General features: G+C 41.3%; 1 protein-coding gene across 42 annotated transcripts in view; it reads left to right on the top strand.

Moving 5' to 3' along the window:
* The window catches only part of ZHX3 (zinc fingers and homeoboxes 3), a 168,949-nt gene that overhangs the window by 96,280 nt on the left and 51,536 nt on the right, over nucleotides 1-21,133 (top strand). The window lies entirely within an intron of this gene.

Below are 21,133 nucleotides of genomic sequence, written 5' to 3'. Positions count from 1 at the left end.
GAATATTGGATCTTTTGCTATTGTTTCATAAGTGCTGGAGGTTCTGTCTGTTTTCAGTCCATCTTCATGGTTTTGCCATGTTGCACAGGTTGGTCTCGAACTCCTAGCCTCAAATGATTAACCCGTCTTGGCCTCCCAAAGTACTGGGATTACAGACGTGAGCTACCACGCCTGGCCAACAGGTGATTTTTTTAAATCTACTTTGGACATTTTGTCTGTTAGGAGAGTCTCGGTCCTATTTAAATCTTCCATTTTAGCAGGCAGTCACAGTGTTGGATGTTGCATGTGAGTTGGGATTTACTCTTGTGGTTCCAATGATGATTTACTTTTCAGAGCCTTTGCAGTACTCTTTTGGTCCACTTGGTTTATCTGGTGCTGCCACGGCTCCCACTCGTCCCTGTTGGTGCTGTCTGATGGGGGTAGGGAGTTTCCCCAGGCCTTGCTGCCTGATATCTAGGTAGAGGAGGGAGTCTCCATCCTGCTGGGATGAAGCTTGCTTCCTGGGGGCCCTGTAGTCGGGGGGAAAAGTGTTTCCCCAGACTGCTTTATTGTTAGTGGGGTCCTGAGCTATCCCCCTTGTTGGTGCTTCCAGCTGGCCTGGTATTGTCGGCAGAACTCCCATTCAATCCTCTGCTGCCCTCTGTTGCTAGGTTGGGGGTTGGGAAACACCCTCGGCCACCTTCTTCTATTGAATGGGGGTGTGGTCATAAGGTGTGCTGCTATGTTGTTCCTCCAATCCTGGGTCCCTAAGTAATTCACCTTCCTTTTTCTTTCAGACTTCTCCTTTGGTTGCCTTTTGTGTTATTTTAAGGATTTACAGTTGTGCTTACAAGGAGGTGGGGGGAGAAATGGGTTTAGACCATTTTGTCTGAACGGTGACAGGGTTCTATTTAACCATTCATCTTTTGGATGCTAAGATTGTTTTAAATGGTGAGTAGATTAGACTTTGTATTGGAGAACTGGGGGAAGGAGGCCTCCCAACGGCCTTGATATCTGAAAGGCTTTCTTATTCCACAGACTCATGGGCCTGGGCCTGGTTGGCCGCCCAGTGCAGGCTATTACTCATCTGCCTTCCTCTTGCTTGGCTGGTGATGTCAGTTCTTCGTGTCTGCTTTAAAGGCAGGCTTTTCTTGTTCTTACGCTCACTGAATAATGCAGTAGTTTGTTATACTTTTAGCATGATTAAAACAGATGAACTGTCACTTTTGTAGGGTCTTTTCTTGGCCTATCCTTTTGGTCAGTATTGTTTCCCTTTTGGCAAGGGAATTTTGCAATTTATTTTAAATTCAGTCATGCAAATTGTATTTAATTGTGACTTAACTATGAGTTTTTTTTTTTTTTTTAATGTGAACATTTCTGTTTCAGGGCTGCAAAACAATGACCAAGTTTTTCTTATATTAGTGTGAAGAAAGTTTTTAACATTTTCCATTTGTGAATGAGGAATTTGAGGTCATCTCAGTTCTTCCAAAGTAAATGTGCCTTTAAAAAAATCAGAGTGAGAAATCCTTTATAGTGGAAGTCATGGGTAATTTTGTATAGTTTACAAGAATAGTTTTGCACAAATAATTTCAGGTTAAAATTGCATACTATTTATTCCCACCCATTTCCTTTATTGGCTGTGACACACAGGAATTACGCCCATTGCTTGACTAACCTTTCTGACCTTTTGTTACTTGGCTATAAATTGACTTGGGTCTTTTGCAAAAACACTGTCAGGGGGGAAAAATCTTTTTGTTAGAACCCAGCCAATTCCTGCTTCAGTGGAGAACAGTTTGTTCTCCTGAAGAAATGAGCCAGTTCAGTGAACAGAAAAACATAGCCATAAACTGGCATCGTCAAAAACTGCAAAAGCGATTGCCCACATTCATTCCACAGAGGAGGGAGCTTTATAAAAGAATGAGGTTTTGGGGAGAGAAATACAGCTTTGAGCTCCGTGGGCTTTAGGTCAATGTAATTGACTCATTAGAGTGAGCTATAACCACATTAAAAAAAATTTCTTTTCCTGAGCTCTGGCAGCCACCAACATTTTAACATTTTAAACAGGAATATTGTGGAATTCTCCTGCTGCCTGCTTTCAGTCCTCTTGACTGTATTGTATAGCATGTATCCTCTGCATTTCATCTGATGTTCCCATGAGATTGGAAGCTGCCTGTGTTCAGCAATGCAAACATTTCCCAAGTAACTGCTCTGTGCAAAGCTGAGTGTTATACTTTTAGCAGAGAAGACATTAATAATGGTCAGTGAATTACAAAAAAAAACCTGAGAAATTGTTGTATGACAGGCGCAGGTGCAAAGTAGTAGAAAAACGTACAAGACACAGTTCTGGACAGACTGTACCACAGAAGTAGAGGCATTTGAGAGAGGTTTGAAGTCTGTTGAAGAGTTTGCTGAATGGATGAGAAGAGTATTCTCGTCAAAGAGAGGAGTATATGTAAAGCTGAAGAGTGATGACCCAGCATGGGGTTTCAGGTACTATAAGTAGATTTATGCTTGGGTGTAAAGTATAAGGAGGGAAACGAGTAGCAGACAGTGAAACTGGAGAGGCGCAGGGACCTGACACCATGGGTCTCAAATGCCACCTGAAACAGTTAGGAATTTATACTGTAGGCCATGGGAGGCTCTGTAAGAGCTTGAAGCAGGGGAATGGCCTAGGCAGAGTTGAGGCAGGAAGATGTGGGTTTGTAAGGAACTGTTCAGAAAGGGTAGGTTGGACCAGACTAAGACAGGACCGTGATACCAGGCTGAAGTGGGCAGACTTTGTCCTGCAGGGAATCACTGAAGACAATGATATGTGTTCTAGAAAGGCAAATATAGTTGTGATTCAGCGGAGCATACGGGGAGGGCAGGGTGCAGGCAGTGTAGATTGCTGAAGTTACTGCAGAAGTTTACAAGCCACAGGAGAAGGATGGTGCTGCAAAACCTTACTCAGGGTGCAAGTTGGTCACTGGGGAGTGGAGGGGAAGAGGAAGGAGGCAAAAAGCCTGAACCTGCTACTTAATTCTTCTGCTAAAGACACTTAACAGGCACTTAATGCCTGTTAAAGACACTTCCACACAGACTGTCTTGTTTAATTTTTATAGTGGGCCCTATCTTGTCTATATTCAGATGATTTCCATTGTGCAAAAGAGAACTGAGGTTTGGGAGGTTCAATACTTTGCCCAAGACCCAAATGACCTACACTAGGAAGTAGCTGAGTCCAGATTAGAACCCAGGTTCATCCAACTCTGAACACAGTGACATGTCACCCTTGACTAGTACTTGCTATAACTGAGCTGCCCAGTATTAAGCAAGTCTCAAAATGTGTATGTACTCTTTTTTTTTCTTTTTTGAAACAGATTCTCCCTCTGTCACCCAGGCTGGAGTGTGGTGGCATGATCTTGGCTCACTGCAGCCTCGACCTCCTGGGTTCAGGCAATCCTCCTGTCTTAGCCCCGCCGAGTAGCTGGAACTGCAGGCATGAGGCGCACACCACAATGCCCAGCTAATTTTTGTATTTTTGTAGAGATAAGGTTTTGCCATGTTGTCCAGGCTGGTCTCAAACTCCTAGGCTCAAGCGATCTGCCAGCCTTAGCCTCCTATAGTGCCAGGATTACAGGCGTGAGCCACCATGCCCAGCCATATGCATACTCTTTTTAAGAGTTCATGTCTGTAAATCATAGTACTACTAATATTTAGATATTAGTTTTTTGGTTTTTTTTTTTCTCAGATGGAGTCTTGCTCTGTCCCTCAGGCTAGAGTGCAGTGGCACAGTCTCGGCTCACTGCAACCTCCACCTCCTGGGTTCAAGTGATTCTCCTGCTTTGGCCTTCCGAGTAGCTGGGATTATAGGCATGCGCCACGACGCCCGGCTAATTTTTGTATTTTTAGTAGAGATGGGGTTTCCTCATGTTGGCCAGGCTGGTCTTAAACTCCTGACCTTGAGTGTTCCACCCGCCTCAGCCTCCCAAAGTGCTGGGATTACAGGTGTGAGCCACTGCGCCTGACCTAGGTATTAGTATTAATGCTAATACAATTAATATTTCAAAAGCCCAGATTTTTTTCTTCTTAACCTATTACCCTATGAAAACATCAGCTGTATCATTTTATTTGTTAAAATCTCACCATTTTAGAAGAATTGGTTTAGGGGAAAGCCCAACCAAATTGGCAAAAAGTATGAGTGAGTGAGTATGCTTAAATAAATGTAATTTTAAAATGTTCAAGGTGTGTCTGTATGTGTGTGTAACAATTCACATTAGAATAACAGACTACGGCTTTCAGAAATTAGAGAACCTTTTAGGACTGACATGAACTTAATGTAAGTTTTAGTAAATGTGTGCTTTAATAGGTCTCAGAAAACATACCTTTTAGTATTATATCTGAAGAAGAGGCTTACTAAGCAAAAATCATCTTCAATGAAGTCCCAGGACAAATGAATGATTCTCTTTATGCAGCATTCATTCTACTGTCATGAGGTCATGGAGTCTGGGGTTAGGGCCTAGGAAAGGAGATGCAAAAGAACCAGAAACAAAACTGGCCTACTCTATATCAAAAATATATTCCTGGTTAATGGATCAGCTCCTAGTTAGTTACCAAGGGGAAGTACTGTTCTATTTGATATTGGAGACTTGAGGTTCCAGCATTGAAGGCTGTAATTATGGAATGTTGCAAGCTGTCTCTTCAGCATCTCACATTTTCACCCTTTCCTTGCTTGCTGCTTCTCGAACTGGAACCAGAAATAATGAGTGTTTTCAAGGTAGAAAAGTGCAGGAAATGTGGGTAAAGTATCTCAATCTTAAGATTACTGTATTATTATCTTTGTGGCATCACTGGTAGAAATTGCTAGGTTTTTAAGAAAAAATTAAGATCTAATGTAACTGAGCTGTGGAGCTGTAGCACGCTTCCCTGCCCAAACAGTTGGAATTATATATAGCACAGGAAAAGAAAGACAGCCCTGCTTTCCTCTAGTGGCTGCTGAGCATAGGAGCAGAGCAGGAGAGGCAGTTATGTAACTGGGTGTGCTCATTAGTTCTGCTGTAAATTCACACAGCTGGGCCTCTGCGGGTCCTTTGTTCACCTCAGTGTTAACTCTTGCTCCCTTCTTTGTATCACTGGGGCCTGTGCCTGGCACATAAGGAAATGCTAGAGTCACAGAACTCAAAACACAGCCCCTGACACAGATTAGAGCCCCTCTGCTCTAATCTTGCAGAGCAAACAGACAAGCAGGCAGCTACAGCTTGCATGGGGCAAGAGGCTGTGGGTGCTGAAGTGTGAGGAGGCACAGCATGGAGGAGTCTGCCAAACAAGCCCAGAGCCCCTGGCCACCCTGGGAGGCCCCTCAGTCTGTGAAGATGCCTCTGAACCTCACTTTCCTTCTCTACAGAAAGGAGCTTGTTATAACCACTTCATACATAGGTATTACATGATGCTGTGAAAATTGAAGGTGGTGACTTATGCAATGTGCCTTGCCCAGAATTGACACTCAGTGGGCATTTTGTAAACATTTACTTGTAGGCCCCTTCCCTTTCCTCAACCCCCATCCCCAGCCTCAGCTTTACCTTGTTTTCTTTTTACTGGGAAACATGGTCCTTTTTGTGAACACTGTCAATAGATCTCTTTTGAACCTCAGAATTCTCTCATCTCTACTCCCTTCTTTTCTTTCCTTCCTTCCTCCCAGAACTAAGTATCCCAACTCCTTTTGCTTTTCCTGGGCCAAAACCCTTCCAAGGGTGAGAGGTGAGGGAATAGGAGATGGCCCGAGAAGGTAAGGATGGCACTGCAGTCACAGACACAACACACATCAGTATTTCTCCTTATCCAGTTCCTCTCCAATCCTCCCAAATAGGCGTGGGAATTCCAGGTTCATTATGACTATTCTATTAGCATTCCCCCTGGTTGTCTTCTCTTTCTTTGATTTACTGAAAGGAGAAAGAGAGTAAGGGTTTTTCTGTTCCAAGCTGCCTGGGTCTAGAATCCATCCTCTCCACTTATAAATGTCCTACTCCCAATCAGGGTCCTACTGGACATTCATCAAAGGGCCCTCATCATGGGATCTCATTTGCCTCCATTTGTCTTTTTTTAAATATGTGTTTTTTTAAAAAAATAGTTACAGGGCCTTACTCTATTGCCCAGGCTAGTCTTGAACTCCTGGGCTCAAGTGATCCTGCTGGCTCAGCCTCCCAAAGTGGTAGCATTACAGGCGTGAGCTACTGTGCCTGGCCCTCCGTTTGCTTTAAGGTAGTCAGAGTCCATACCTGAGGGAGTTGCTGAGAGGACTTGAGTCACACATCTGTCCCTCTTTCCTATCTGGTTCATGGCTTCCTGTTCTTACTCTGCACCTCCCCAGCCTCCACATTTAGCCAATCCCCAGTTTCTGGCACATCTTCACCAAAGGCACTGGTTCTCAACTAGGGATGACTGTGTCCCCTAGGGGATATTTGGCAGTGTCTGGAGACTTTTTGGTTGTCATGACCTGAGGACAGTGTGCTCTACTGGGATCTAGTGGGCATCTAGTCAGGGATGTTACTAAATATCCTGCAATTTACAGGACAGCCCCCCAGCACATAGAATTATCTAGTCCTAAATGTCAATAAAAACATTGAGAAACCCTGATGTAAGGGGTGGTCCACGAATCCCTTTATGTTTGCCTGCTTCCAAATCTGTTTAAGAGCTTTTGTTAACCTCAAAAGCATCTCCTCCCCAGTGGATGGCTTCACATCTCTTAAGTTTTCCTTCATCCTCACTCCAGTCAGAGTTGATCCTCGCCATAGGGTTTCTAAACTGCTTGTGTCCATTCATCACAGCACTTACCACATTTGCCTTCTAATAGCCCCCTTCAACATGATATGTTCTTTCTCCTTTGAGAGTAGAGTAAGAGCTTGATTATGAGGATGACCATTGAAATCCCATGTATTTTTATTATAATAATAATAAGGCCCCAAACCTTAGCACTAGGGGAGTCAGTGGCACATAGTGGAGTCAGCCCAGAACATAGTGTCAGGAGATTCAGTCTGGTATCCAACTATAATTGTCCAGCTCTGTGACAAAAGATACAACTTTCCTGAGCTTTATTTAGCTTCCACGTAGGTAAGGCAGAAATAATATCCATTTCCTAAGAGTGTTTGAGTCAGTGAGATGCTAGCATAGAACCTGGTCCATAGTGGTCATTCAAATATGGATTGAGTTGGGAAAATGAAGCCAATGTTCCAGATGTGACCCTGATAATAATTGGCTCATGGGGAAGAATGGAACTGTTTCTTATTACCTTGATAATGGCAATCTTAATTCCAGGCAGCCACGTCACCATTATCCTTCTTGAGAATGAAGAGAAACCCTACTGATGCTGGGCTGGTAGCACATCCTATTCACTGTGGAATTACTAGAAAGTGTTGGTGCTTTCTCCTAATTTCATGGAAGCAAAGGGAAATCCCATATACCTCTGACTCCCCATTATTTTATAGAGGAAGTATTTTTCCCTCTCTTGGAGCACTGGGAACCTAGAAGCATACCCTGAAGGTTGGGAGGTCTGCCCCGACCTGGGTACCCAGAAGTCTGCTGCTTTGTAAAGGGACTGCTGAGGCATGAGAAGGACACCACATCCACTTAGACCCACGACTTTCTGGTACATGGAGACAAGCACAGAGGAAGTGGTATTATGTTTTGTTCAGACATTATAATACATTTAGCTTTTTCCACCAAGCTAAAAGGTTAGTGACAATTGATCCTGTGGGCAAAGACAATTGCTATATCCTCTTAGGGATAGGGTTATAAAAATCACTTAATTATTAAACAATGGAAGTACTATCTAGTATTTGGCCAGAGGATTTCAAACTTCCTCCATATATGGCCTTATATCTAGAACAGAATAGAAGTCTGTCCACATCAGGGAAAGAGCTGATTCCATCCTTGGAGATAACTTTGAAAGGTCTTAAGGCCTGTTGAAACGTCGTTGGTTTTCCATTCTGTCAGTGGCTAAAGACATAGTACACTACTAGTAGGTCATGGGTCAGAGGCCAGCAGACAGATTGTGTTTGATCAGTTAGGCATCAGTGTTCACAGGGTTCACAAAGCTAACAGCTGTGTATGTGGCTCCTCCTCATCCTATTTGCATTCTTTGATTTCTCCTAAGCCACTTTACTCCACGTCTCAGGACTTAGCTCTTCACTGTAAATATACTCTTTCTACTCCTCACCCTTAATGGATGTTTGTGTTTTCTCGTCAGCCAAATGTGCTGTGGTTAAGAATCTAGGCTTTGGAATTGGGAATACCTGGCTTTGAATCCTAGCTGTGGCCTGTTGCTTGCGTGACTGAGTCAAGTGACTTAGCCATTCAAGCCTTGGTTTCCCAATTTAGAAAATCAAGTTGATATTTAGCTCATAGGTTTATTGTGAGGATTAAATTAAATGAGAAAATAAATGTAAAAAACAGTGCCTGACGTCCTATGATTTTATCCAGTTGATGGTAGTAGTAGTTGTTACACTTCTTGAGGGCAGAGACACTATAGTTTTGAACTCTTCTTCCTTGTACCCTGTCTCTTAGAGCTGAGCATCTAGTAGCACTCAAATATTTTAAAATTTGAAATAATGACAGGTACACACATGTATACACACACACACACACTCTTAGAGGATAATCTGATAATGACAAAAATTTAAAATACTCTAGAGGTCATGATTTTAAAGTGTTTGAGCTTACTTTTATAAATATGATACATAAGGGGTCTAATTCATGGATTGGAAGAATAAATATTGTTAAAATGTTCATACTACCCAAAGCAATCTACAGAGTCAATGTAATCTCTATCAAAATATGAATGACATTCTTCACAGAAATAGAGAAAACAATTCAAAAATTTATATTGGAACCACAAACAACTCAGAATAACCAAAGCTATCCAGAGCAAAAAGAACAAAACTGGAAGAATCACATTACCTAACTTCGAATTATACACAGAGTTACAGTAACCAAAACAGCATGATATTGGCATAAAAACAGACACATAGACCCATGAAACAGAAGTGGGCAAAGATTTCTTGAGTAATACCTGGACAAGCACAGGCAACCAAAGCAAAAATAAACAAATGGAATCACATCAAGTTAAAAAGCTTCTGCACAGCAAGGGGAACAATTAACAAAGTGAAGGGACAACCCACAACATGGGAGAAAATACTTGCAAACTACCTTTCTGACAAAGGATTAATAATCAGAATATATAAAGAGCTCAAACAACTCGATAGGAAAGAAATCTAATAATCTCATTAAAAATGGGCAAGGGATTTGAATAGACGTTTCTCAGAAGAAGACATACAAATGGCAAACGGGCATAGGAAAAAGTGCTCAGCATCATTTATCAGAGAAATGCAAATCAAAACTACAATGAGATATCACCTCACACCAGTTAAAATGACCTTTATCCAAAAGGCAGGCAATAAATAACAAATGCTGGTGAGGATATGGAGAAAAGGGACACCTTGTACACTGTTGGTGGGAATGTAACTTCCCACTGTGGAGAACAGTTTGGAGGTTCCTCTAAAAACTAAAAATAGAGCTATCATACGATCCAGCCATCCCACTGCTGGGTATATACCCCCAAAAAAGGAAATTAGTGTATCGAAGAGATATCTGCACGCTATTGTAGCACTATTCACAATAGCCAAGATTTGGAAGCAACTGTGTGCCCATCACCAGATGAATGGATAAAGAAAAATGTGGTACACATACACGGTGAAGTGCTATTCAACCATAAAAAAGAATGAGATCCTGTCATTTGCAACAACATGGATAGAACTGGAGGTCATTATGTTAAGTGAAATAAGCCAGGAGCAGAAAGACAAACTTTGCATGTTCTCAGTTATTTGTTGGAGCTAAAAATTAAAAGAATTGAACTCATCGAGATACAGAGTAGAAGGATGGTTACCAGAGGCTGGGAAAGGTAGTAGGGTGGGTGACGGAGGGGGGAAATAGGGATGGTTCGTGGGTACAAAAAAATCGAATAAGACCTAGTATTTGCCAGCACAACAGGGTGACTATTGTAGAAAATAATCGTACATTTACAAATAACAGTATAATTCAAAGGATAAATACTTGAGGCGATGAATTCCTCATTTACCCTGATGTGATTATTATGTGTCGCATGCCTGTACCAAAATATCTCATGTAACCCATAAATATATATACCTACCATGTACCTACAAAAATAAACATTAAAAAAGGGGTTCTAAGATATGTGAGTTACTACTCTTTGCAGTAAGTTCGATGATTTGAAGGGAAAGCATCTGAGCTATATCATCTCAGCCCTCTGTCAAAATAACTTCACTTGATTATGATTTACCGTCCCATGCTCTGCCTTCTGGAGGATCCATGTAGGAATGGCCTATTGACCAGCCTGGCCAACATGGCAAAACACCCCATCTCTACTAAAAAATACAAAAATTAGCCTGGCATGGTGGCACGCATATGCAGTCCCAGCTACTTGGAAGGCTGAGGCAGGAGAATCGCTTAAACCTGGGAAGCAGAGGTTGCGGTGAGCCGAGATGGCGCCACTGCACTCCAGCCTGGGCAACAGAGCAAGAGACTGTCTCAAAAAAAAAAAAAAAAAAAGGAATGGCCTATTGAGTGTGACTACATCTTTCCAAACTAAGCCTCCTGCTTTACCTATTTTCTCTTAAACACAGTTCCAAGACATTCTTCTCCTTGGGTTTCCCTTCAAAAGAATTTATCTCTGTGTAAGAATAAACATTTGTCTTTGTTAAATGATAAAAATAGTGTCACTTAAAATACATTTCCATATTTGCCCTTGATACTGGGAATCACAGGGTCAAATTCAGTGCCAGGTGAAGGGTGGAGGACATTCTAATTGTTCCCCTTCTCACAATGTCTCTTCTCCCTCCCTCCCCAGTCCCTTCCATAGGAAACAGGGAATGTTTGTTTCTGTCTTCTGGTAGGAGAGGGATTGGTCCCACCCCCAGCTCTAGGGACGGATCTTGGTTGTTTAAGCCCAGTCAGGTAAACCCCACACCTGTTGCACAGTGATTAACCCAGTGGCAGTCATGCCAAGAGGTTTGTTCATGGCTGGGCGTGTGACCTGTGCAGGCCACCAGCATGCTTGCTGAGGACTTTGGGAAGAAGGCTCTTCAGTCTTATGATAGACCTCCCCAAGACAGCCCTGTCTCTGTGTCCTTCTGGATGTTTGGGACATGAAGCTTGGGGCTGCTGGAGTTATCTTGCTGTCACGAGGGAAGCTACCCCTAGGATGTGGTTAACGAAGTGGAAAGAAAGAAAATAGGCCCTTGTTGGCCAGGCGCGGTGGCTCACGCCTGTAATCCCAGCACTTTGGAAGGGCGAGGTGGGCGGATCACGAGGTCAGGAGATCGAGACCATCCTGGCTAACACGGTGAAACCCCGTCTCTACTAAAAATAAAAAAAAAAAAAAATTAGTGGGGCGTGGTGGTGGGCGCCTATAGCCCCAGCTACTTGGGAGGTGAGGCAGGAGAATGGCGTGAACCCGGGAGGCGGAGCTTGCAATGAGCCAAGATCATGCCACTGCACTCCAACCTGGGCGACAGAGCAAGACTCTGTCTCCCAAGAAACCAAACAAACAAAAAAACCCAAAAACAAACAAAAAAAGAAAATAGGCCCTTGTTTTCATCATAGAGCAACTGACTCAAACTCAACCTGAAGCCGCTGAACTTTCCATTTGCATGTACCAGCAAACCACCTTTATTATGTAAGCCCTTTCAAATTAGGTTTCTTACTTGCATCTTATAATCCGAGTGGTGCTTGATAGATACATTTCCTTGTATTTTGTGTATTTTAGTGATGCTAACCCGTGGACCAAGACCCTGCCTTGGAGGTTGGGGAACAGGGGTTGGAAGGGCTCTATTTTGGCAAGGAATGGATTGTTTATGTGAGCATATTTCTGCAAAGTAAGGAAATGTCTTGCCTATATATGTATTAATATTTTTCAAATTTATCTTGCTGTTTTGATGAACTATAAATTTAGATAAAAATACTGAATTTGTAGGTTTTTATCCTGTATTTTTCACAATGACCAGATGTTAGAAGCATCATGTAAATTTGTCCAAAAAGATTTTGTTTTTTGCAGAAATTTTTGACTTGAGGAAGAAGCTCTTGCTTAGATAGATGTTTCCACCCACTGTCCCTCCTTCCTTTCCTTCCTTCTCTTCTCCTGCCTTCACTCCCTGCTCCCTTCCTTTTTTTTCCCTCTTAGTCTCTGTTATTACCCTGTTTTCCTTCTGTTGAGTCTTGTTACTCAAACTCTGTTAGAAATAGTTGAGATATAAATTCTAATTAATTTTATTTGGATGCCTATGTTAAGCTTCATTTAACTTTTCAGATCCTGCATCTATGAGTTCGACATAAATGCAAACAAATAATGGGTATTGAGTGCTTTAATAGCAAGGGACCCAAACTGAAGTTCATTCCCCATGCAACAAATTGGGTGTTGGATGGGAATGCTTATAATGATTGACCCCTGTTTTTGGTAGTAAGCAAGAAACTGCAAGTGAACTGTAATTGATGTATTTAACGAGTGCTCACTGTGTGCACATCGCCGTTAGTGTAGCTGAATGGTGCAGCACTGAACCCTTACCTCAAAGATCTTATAGTTCATTGGAGAGAAGAGACATGTACACCAGATACTGTGTAAGCCAGGGCTGTGTTTTATAAGGGAATATGTAAGTTGACATTCTGGAGCCTCTTTCTTAGAATTATCCTACCAGAAGAGCCCTCTAGAACCTTGTGTTTAATAAATATTGATCACTGCCATTATAAAATATGCTGTTTGTTAATAAAACATATTTTCTTTATTTTATTTTATTATTATACTTCAAGTTTTAGGGTACATGTGCACAACGTGCAGGTTTGTTACATATATATACATGTGTCATGTTGGTGTGCTGCACTCATTAACTCTTCATTTAACATTAAGTATATCTCCTAATGCTATCCCTCCTTCCTCCCCCCACCCCACAACAGGCCCCGGTGTGTGATGTTCCCCTCCCTGTGTCCATGTGTTCTCATTGTTCAATTCCCACCTATGAGCGAGAACATGCGGTGTTTGGTTTTTTGCCTTTGCAATAGTTTGCTGAGAATGATGGTTTCCAGCTTCATCCATGTCCCTACAAAGGACATGAACTCATCATTTTTTATGGCTGCATAGTATTCCATGGTGTATCTGTGCCACATTTTCTTAATCCAGTCTATCATTGTTGGACATTTAGGTTGGTTTGAAATCTTTGCTATTGTGAATAGTGCTGCAATAAACATACATGTGCATGTGTCTTTATAGCAGCATGATTTATAATCCTTTGGGTATATGCCCAGTAATGGGATGGCTGGGTCAAATGGTATTTCTAGTTCTAGATCCTTGAGGAATGGCCACACTGTCTTCCACAATGGTTGAACTAGTTTACAGTCCCACCAACAGTGTAAAAGTGTTCCTATTTCTCCACATCTTCTCCAGCACCTGTTGTTTCCTGACTTTTTAATGATGGCCATTCTAACTGGTGTGAGATGGTATCTCATTGTGGTTTTGATTTGAATTTCTCTGATGGCCAGTGATGATGAGCATTTTTTCATGTGTTTTTTGGCTGCATAAATGTCTTCTTTTGAGAAGTGTCTGTTCATATACTTTGCCCACTTGTTGATGGGGTTTTTTTTTCTTGTAAATTTGTTTGAGTTCATTGTAGATTCGGATATTAGCCCTTTGTCAGATGTGTAGATTGCAAAAATTTTCTCCCATTCTGTAGGTTGCCTGTTCACTCTGATGGTAGTTTCTTTTGCTGTGCAGAAGCTCTTTGGTTTAATTAGATCCCATTTGTCAAGTTTGGCTTTTGTTGCCATTGCTTTTGATGTTTGAGACATGAAGTCCTTGCCCATGCCTATGTCCTGAATGGTATTGCCTAGGTTTTCTTCTAGGGTTTTTATGGTTTTAGGTGTAACATGTAAATCTTTAATCCATCATGAATTAATTTTTGTATAAGGTGTAAAGAAGGGATCCAGTTTCAGCTTTCTACATATGGCTAGCCAGTTTTCCCAGCACCATTAAAGAGGGAATCCTTTCCCCATTTCTTGTTTTTGTCAGGTTTGTCAAAGATCAGATAGTTGTAGATATGCGGCATTATTTCTGAGGGCTCTGTTCTGTTCCATTGGCCTATATCTCTGTTTTGGTACCAGTACCTTGCTGTTTTGGTTACTGTAGCTTTGTAGTATAGTTTGAAGTCAGGTAGCGTGATGCCTCCAGCTTTGTTCTTTTGGCTTAGGATTGACTTGGCGATGTGGGCTCTTTTTTGGTTCCATATGAACTTTAAAGTAGTTTTTTCCAATTCTGTGAAAAAGTCATTGGTAGCTTGATGGGGATGGCACTGAATCTATAAATTACCTTGGGCAGTATGGCCATTTTCATGATATTGATTCTTCCTACCCATGAGCATGGAATGTTCTTCCATTTGTTTGTATCCTCTTTTATTTCATTGAGCAGTGGTCTGTAGTTCTCCTTGAAGAGATCCTTCACATCCCTTTTAAGTTGGATTCCTAGGTATTTTATTCTCTTTGAAGCAATTGTGAATGGGCGTTCACTCATGATTTGGCTCTCTGTTTGTCTGTTATTGGTGTATAAGAATGCTTGTGATTTTTGCACATTGATTTTGTATCCTGAGACTTTGCTGAAGTTGCCTGTTAGCTTAAGGGGATTTTGGGCTGAGACAATGGGGTTTTCTAGATATACAATCATGTCATCTGCAAACAGGGACAATTTGACTTCCTCTTTTCCTAATCGAATACCCTTTATTTCCTTCTCCTGCCTGATTGCCCTGGCCAGAACTTCCAACACTATGTTGAATAGGAGTGGTGAGAGAGGGCATCCCTGTCTTGTGCCCGTTTTCAAAGGGAATGCTTCCAGTTTTTGCCCATTCAGTATGATATTGGCTGTGGGTTTGTCATAGATAGCTCTTATTATTTTAAGACACGTCCCATCAATACCTAATTTATTGAGAGTTTTTAGCATGAAGTGTTGTTGAATTTTGTCAAAGGCCTTTTCTGCATCTATTGAGATAATCATGTGGTTTTTATCTTTGGTTCTGTTTATATGATGGATTACGTTTATTGATTTGTATATGTTGAACCAGCCTTGCATCCCAGGGATGAAGCCAACTTGGTCGTGGTGGATAAGCTTTTTGATGTGCTGCTGGATTCGGTTTGCCAGTATTTTATTGAGGATTTTTGCATCGATATTCATCAGGGATATTGGTCTAAAATTCTCTTTTTTTGTTGTGTCTTTGCCAGGCTTTGGTATCAGGATAATAAAACATATTTTCTATTCTACCTTTTTCTTGGCCATTTTTTTTAGCTATACACAGCCGTTTTTGTTTGTTTGTTTTGTTGTTGTTGTTTGCCATAGAACCAACATTTTGGCACTACCCCCCACTCCCAGCCATGTGTGCATATACACGCACACACACCGAGTTTGCTGCAAGTACAGCATTACAATAATTCAAAATTATAACTGTCTCTCATGGAAAAGAGGCTTCCTGCTGGTTTGGCATGGGGATAAGTGAACTAGCTGAACTGTACTCATTTTCTACTAAGCAATGTATAGCTGAATGCAAGCGAGAGAGACTTACAAGGACAACCTTGAACTATCTCCCAGTTTGTTCAAAACAAAACCAAAGAAACTTACCAACTCTGGTATTTCATGTCAGCAGTGACAAAGGCTTACTGAGCCCCCCAGTAGGTGCCTGGCCCTGCATGCTGCTTCTAGAATGCCAGCAGGAAGGCCAGGCCGAGCAGCCAGCTGGCTGTGGAGCCCTTATTCTAAGACTATGCTGCCACTTTCTTGTGACACTGGAGTCAAAAGCAAAAAGGGGCTTGCAGCCAGTAACCAAAGGGCTGTATTCAAGCAGTGACCTATTTTTACACTGTAATCGGGTTGGGTTTCTCTTTTTCCCTCGCGAGGCAGTAATCTCAAATTCTTCTGAGTGCTCAAGAAGCCAGTTCCCTGTTACCTCTTTGGCTTGGTTGTTTTTCACTTTGACGTAGGTCACTCTTAACTTGAGGACAGGAATATCTGTCCCTTTTCCCTGATTTGAGGGTAGGAGTTGGTTTATGTGTATAAAATGGAGAGATAGGAAAACATGAACCAAGGTAAGGATAGATGGCTTCTGAGGAGGAACAAAACCAGGTGAACTAGATAGAGAAAGGTATTTGGGATCATAGGTCCAGGGTTCTGCCCTTTCAAACCCTAATCACACATATGAACTAATTACTTAGCTTAGTCATCAAATTTTGCTTGTGCTTCATATGTGCTGGGTGTCAGAGGCATAGTAATAAAAAGGTAGAACTCTTGCCTCAGCCCACAGTTTTGTGGGGGAGGAATCTTGTACCCACAATTACAATGCAGTGCCACCAGTGCAACAGGGGAGTTGGGCCCGAGTGAGGCTGTTAGATGTTGCTGGGGAGGGGGGCACTAAGAAGGGTATCAGAGGAATTCCTCCTGAACTTCTTAGTCAGACCCTTTGCTACTCCAGCCTGTCTCGCTTCCATCAGATCAGTGCCTAGTCTGTATTGGGTTTTTTGTTTGCTTGTTTGTTGCCTTTTAGGTCTGTGCTATGTATAATCTGCAAGGGTCAGTTCTTCAGGTGGGATTTTCATGTCTCTTCAAGGAGACCTTTGGGATCGGAGGACAGTGTGCCACGTGGCTCCATTCTCCAAAAGGTGACATGTCTTGGGACCTTTATGCCTAGGATGATACATATTCCTGTCTTGTCTGCCTGGACAACTTCTTTTCATCCTTTAAGACTTGTTTTTAGCATAAGTCCTGCTCTCACAGGATATAAGTTCTGCTCTGATGTCCTGATAGTTCTTGTCTGGTGTCTCCATTGCCTTTTTCCTCTCTTCTTAGCATGTAGAGCCTTGAGCTTCAACTCATGCTTCAACTGATCTATTTACACCCGTATCTATCCATGTTCCCCTACTGCACTGTGAATCTCAGACACAGGGCATATGTTTTATTCACCTAGGGCATACCAGTTGCTTAGCAATGGTGAGTCACATGAAGGAAGTATGTGTGTCATGTGAATGAAGTTCCCATCTGGCACCAAGATGGCTAAAGATACTGAGAGGGCTGCAAAAGATTCTTGATTGGGTCTCAAACTTTTTGAGCTCATTGAACGTCTTTTGTACTTAAAAGGATATGAGGAAGGTTTTGCAGCATAAAGCCTAGGAAGATGTAAAAAGTGGCCGTCTGGGATTTGGGAGACAGAGATCAGTAAAGAAGGGTGTATACCCCACAACATAGCAGGGAGAATGTCTAAGGGAACACCCCCATTTAGGTGTTGCTTAACTTTTATATGTAATATACTCCTGAACACACGGCAAAATTCACATTATCTGGCAGATGTTATCATGTCTCAGCATGGCATAGTCATGTGCCAGCTGTATCAGAGTTGTATCAGAGTCTGAATTCAGCATTCAAAAGGTGATTGGGAAGTATCCAAGTTTGCTATAGGCAGAAGTTGAGGTTGCTTGTGTAACAGGCTTCCTGGTACCTCCTGATAACAGGGAGAAATGCATCGCAGGTGCTTGATAAAGATGGATGTAGTGATTAAACGAACCCTAAGACCAGCCTTGTGTAAGTTTCTCCTGACTCTGTCATGATTTGGACCTTACATTTTGAAAAATACTGATACATATCAAGAATTTTCTGGCCAGGCATGGTGGCTCACGCCTGTAATCCCAGCACTTTGGGAGGCCGAGGCAGGCAGATCACGAGGTCAGGAGATGGAGACTGTCCTGGCTAACACGGTGAAACCCCATCTCTACTAAAAATACAAAAAATTAGCCAGGCGAGGTGGCGGGCGCCTGTAGTCCTCCGCGGGAGGCTGAGGCAGGAGAATGGCGTGAACCCAGGAGGCGGAGCTTGCAGTGAGCCCAGATTGCACCACTGCACTCCAGCCTGGGTGACAGCGAGACTCTGTCTCAAAAAAAAAAAAAAAAAAAAAGAAGAATTTTCCTAGATTAAAAGACAGCTATGTACACCAGAGGGTGCTGTGTTTCAATTTTCACATCTTTCTTTTCCACTCCTGTGGTTGTGTGCTATGTGATTCATTTGAGGACTAGCCAGTTGAGAATTTGCCCTCAACAAAGGACTGTTGAAGACCTGAACACACCCTACCCACTTGCTGCTTTCCCAGCATAACAGATGAGTTCAGGCATGGCTACACCACACACTCCCCAGGTCTGCTTTGCTGTATACTAGTTCTTAACTATTGAGTTCTTTATTTAAAACTAGACCTTTTTTTTTTTTTTTTTATGCTGCAGCTTAAGTCCATTTTCAATATTCTTTCTTTGGTGAAAATGGAGACCATCTGGTCATCGTCCTCTGTGTAATAACAATGATTGAAGATGGTTATTAAGTCACCCTTCGGCCTTTTCTCTTGCCTAGGCAAAATTGTCTTCGTTTCTGTGGCCATTACCCATAAATCTCATTTTCCAACCCTTTAATCATCTTGGTGGCTTCCTTTGAAAACAACTTCAAAGGCTGTTTCACTGCCTCTATTTTGGTGGGGTCTGGGCTGTCAGCGTCTAATGGATACAGAATGTGGTTGTTTTAACCATCTAGTTTCCATAGCTAGTTTCCACATCTCCAGGCCAATCACTATCATTAACCATTAGGAGCTGCTTTACCATCTTTTCATTGTGATATACTTTATAAATATTATTGATTAATGTGTTGCTTTGACTGAAGATACAAATTTTAGCTTGTGAATAATTTTAGCTGTTGGCTGATAGAATTTTACACCCTCTTTTATGGCATTTGAGGTTCTTTTCTAAGCTATTTGATTGTAAGTGAATATGTTATCTCTTATTAGAGGATATATTAATTTTCCTGTGTTTTATTCATTTATTAACTTAACATCTCTGATTGCCTACCATGTGTCAGGCTCTGTACTAAGGATTGAGGATCCAAAGATGAACAAAACATGGGGCCTAATTCAAAGAGTTCACAATCTGGAGAGAAAGTGAGCCACATACAAAAAAATTATAAGGTAGAATGTGCTATAAAAAATGATTTAGTTACAGTGGAAGTTTAGAAAGGCTTCACTGAAGATGTCGTATTTGAATTGGGTCTGAGCATGAATTAGTCTTCAGGTGAGGGAGGGGGTTAAAGAAAACTCTAATGAAGGAACTCTAGTTTGTGTGAAGGCAAGGTAGGCTGGTGTGTTTAGGTTGCGGCAAACCAAGTACAGCCAGGCTTGGACTTGAGTGACTGGAAAGACAGGAAGATGCCATGCTGAGAAAAACTGCCCATGCCAAGCTGAGAAATGTTCAGCAGAAACATAAGGTGAGCTGCATATGTCATTTAAAATGTTCTAGGAGCCACATTTTAAAAAAATCAAAATTAACAAGTCAAAAAATAAAAAGCAATGGGGGGAGATTAAATGCATATTACTAAGTGAAAGAAGCCAATCCAAAAAGGCCACATACCTGTATGATTCCAACTATATGACATTCTGGAAAAGGCAAAACTATAGAGACAGTAAAATGATCAGTGGTTTCCAGGTGTTAGGGAGGAGGGAGGGATGAACAGGCAGAGCACAGAAGATTTTTAGAGCAGTAGAACTATTTTGTATGATATTATAACATTGTAGATACATATCATTATAAATTTGTCCAAACCCATAGAATGTACACCAGGAGTGAGATCTAATGTAAACTGTGGACTTTGGGTGATAATGATGTGTCAGTGTAGATTGATCATTTGTAACAAATGTACCATTCTGGTGGGGAATGTTGATAATGGAGTAGGCTATGCATGTGTGGGGCAGTGGGTATATGGGAAATATCTATACCTTCTGGTCAGTTTTGCTGTGAACTTGATCTAAAAAATAGCCTACTAAGAAACACAAGTCAAATTAATTTTAATAATACATTTTATTTAACCCAATTTATCAGAAATACTAATATTTTAACATGTAATTGATATAAAAGTTATTAACTAGATATTTTACTTTTTTTGGTACTGAGTCTTTGAAATCTGGTCTGTTTTTTACATTTACAGTACATCTCAATTCACATTAGCCACATTTCAGATACTCAGTACACACATGAGTACCTATGGCTAGTGGCTACTGTGTTGGATGGGGCAGGTCTTGAAACCTGGACTTGCCTGACTCAGAGGCCTCAATTCTCAGCCGCAGTGATATCCTGTTCCCTAAGTACTATAATGATAAACACAAGAGGAGAGGAGCTTTCAGATGATCATCTAATCCCGTGACGTTAGCTGTTGCTCTCCACACTGCCCAGTGGCTCCAGTCTGAAGCATCTAGGTAGTGCTGTCCAACAGAAATATAATGAGAGCCAATACGTGATGATAAGTGTCCTATGGGCCACATTGAAACAGTAAAAAAAAAAAAAAAAAAAACAAAATCTAAGAATATATTTAACCCAATATATCCAAATATTATTTCAACATCTATTTAATATTAAAAATTGTTAATGAAGGCATATAGACCAATGAAATAGAATGGAGAGACCAGAAACAAATCCTCACACATAAGGTCAAATGATTTTTTACAAGGATGCCAAGACCTTTCAATGGGAATAGGACAGTCTTCTCAACAAATGGTGCTGAGAAAACTGGCTATCTACGTGGAAAATAATGGAATTGGATCCTTACCTTACACCATATATATAAAAGTTAAAATGAATCAAAGACCTAAACAAAAGATCTAAAACTATAAAATGCTTAGAAGAAGACAGAGGAGAAAAGCTTCATGACACTTGCAAACCATATATCTAATAAAGGGGTAATATCTAGAACATATAGAGAATTTCTGCAACCCAACAAAAACAACAAAAAACCCCAGACAACCTGATTAAAATGGTCAAAGGACTTGAATAGACATTTATTCAAAGAAGATACACAAATGAACAATAAAGCACATTAAAAATGCTCAGCGTTAATATAATTAGGCAATACAAATCAAAACCACAGTGAGATACAGCCTCATACCCATTAGGATGGCAACTCTGAAGAAAAAAAAAGAAAATAACAAGTATTGCCATGGATGTGGAGAACTCTTGGGAACTCAGTGCAGTGTTGGTGGGAATGTAAAATGGTGCAGCTGTTATGGAAAAC

The sequence above is a fragment of the Pongo pygmaeus genome, chromosome 21, assembly GCF_028885625.2.
Source record: "Pongo pygmaeus isolate AG05252 chromosome 21, NHGRI_mPonPyg2-v2.0_pri, whole genome shotgun sequence".
Lineage (NCBI taxonomy): Eukaryota > Metazoa > Chordata > Mammalia > Primates > Hominidae > Pongo > Pongo pygmaeus.
The sequence above is the reverse complement of the archived record's forward strand: the minus strand, read 5'-3'. Positions and strand labels throughout refer to the sequence as shown.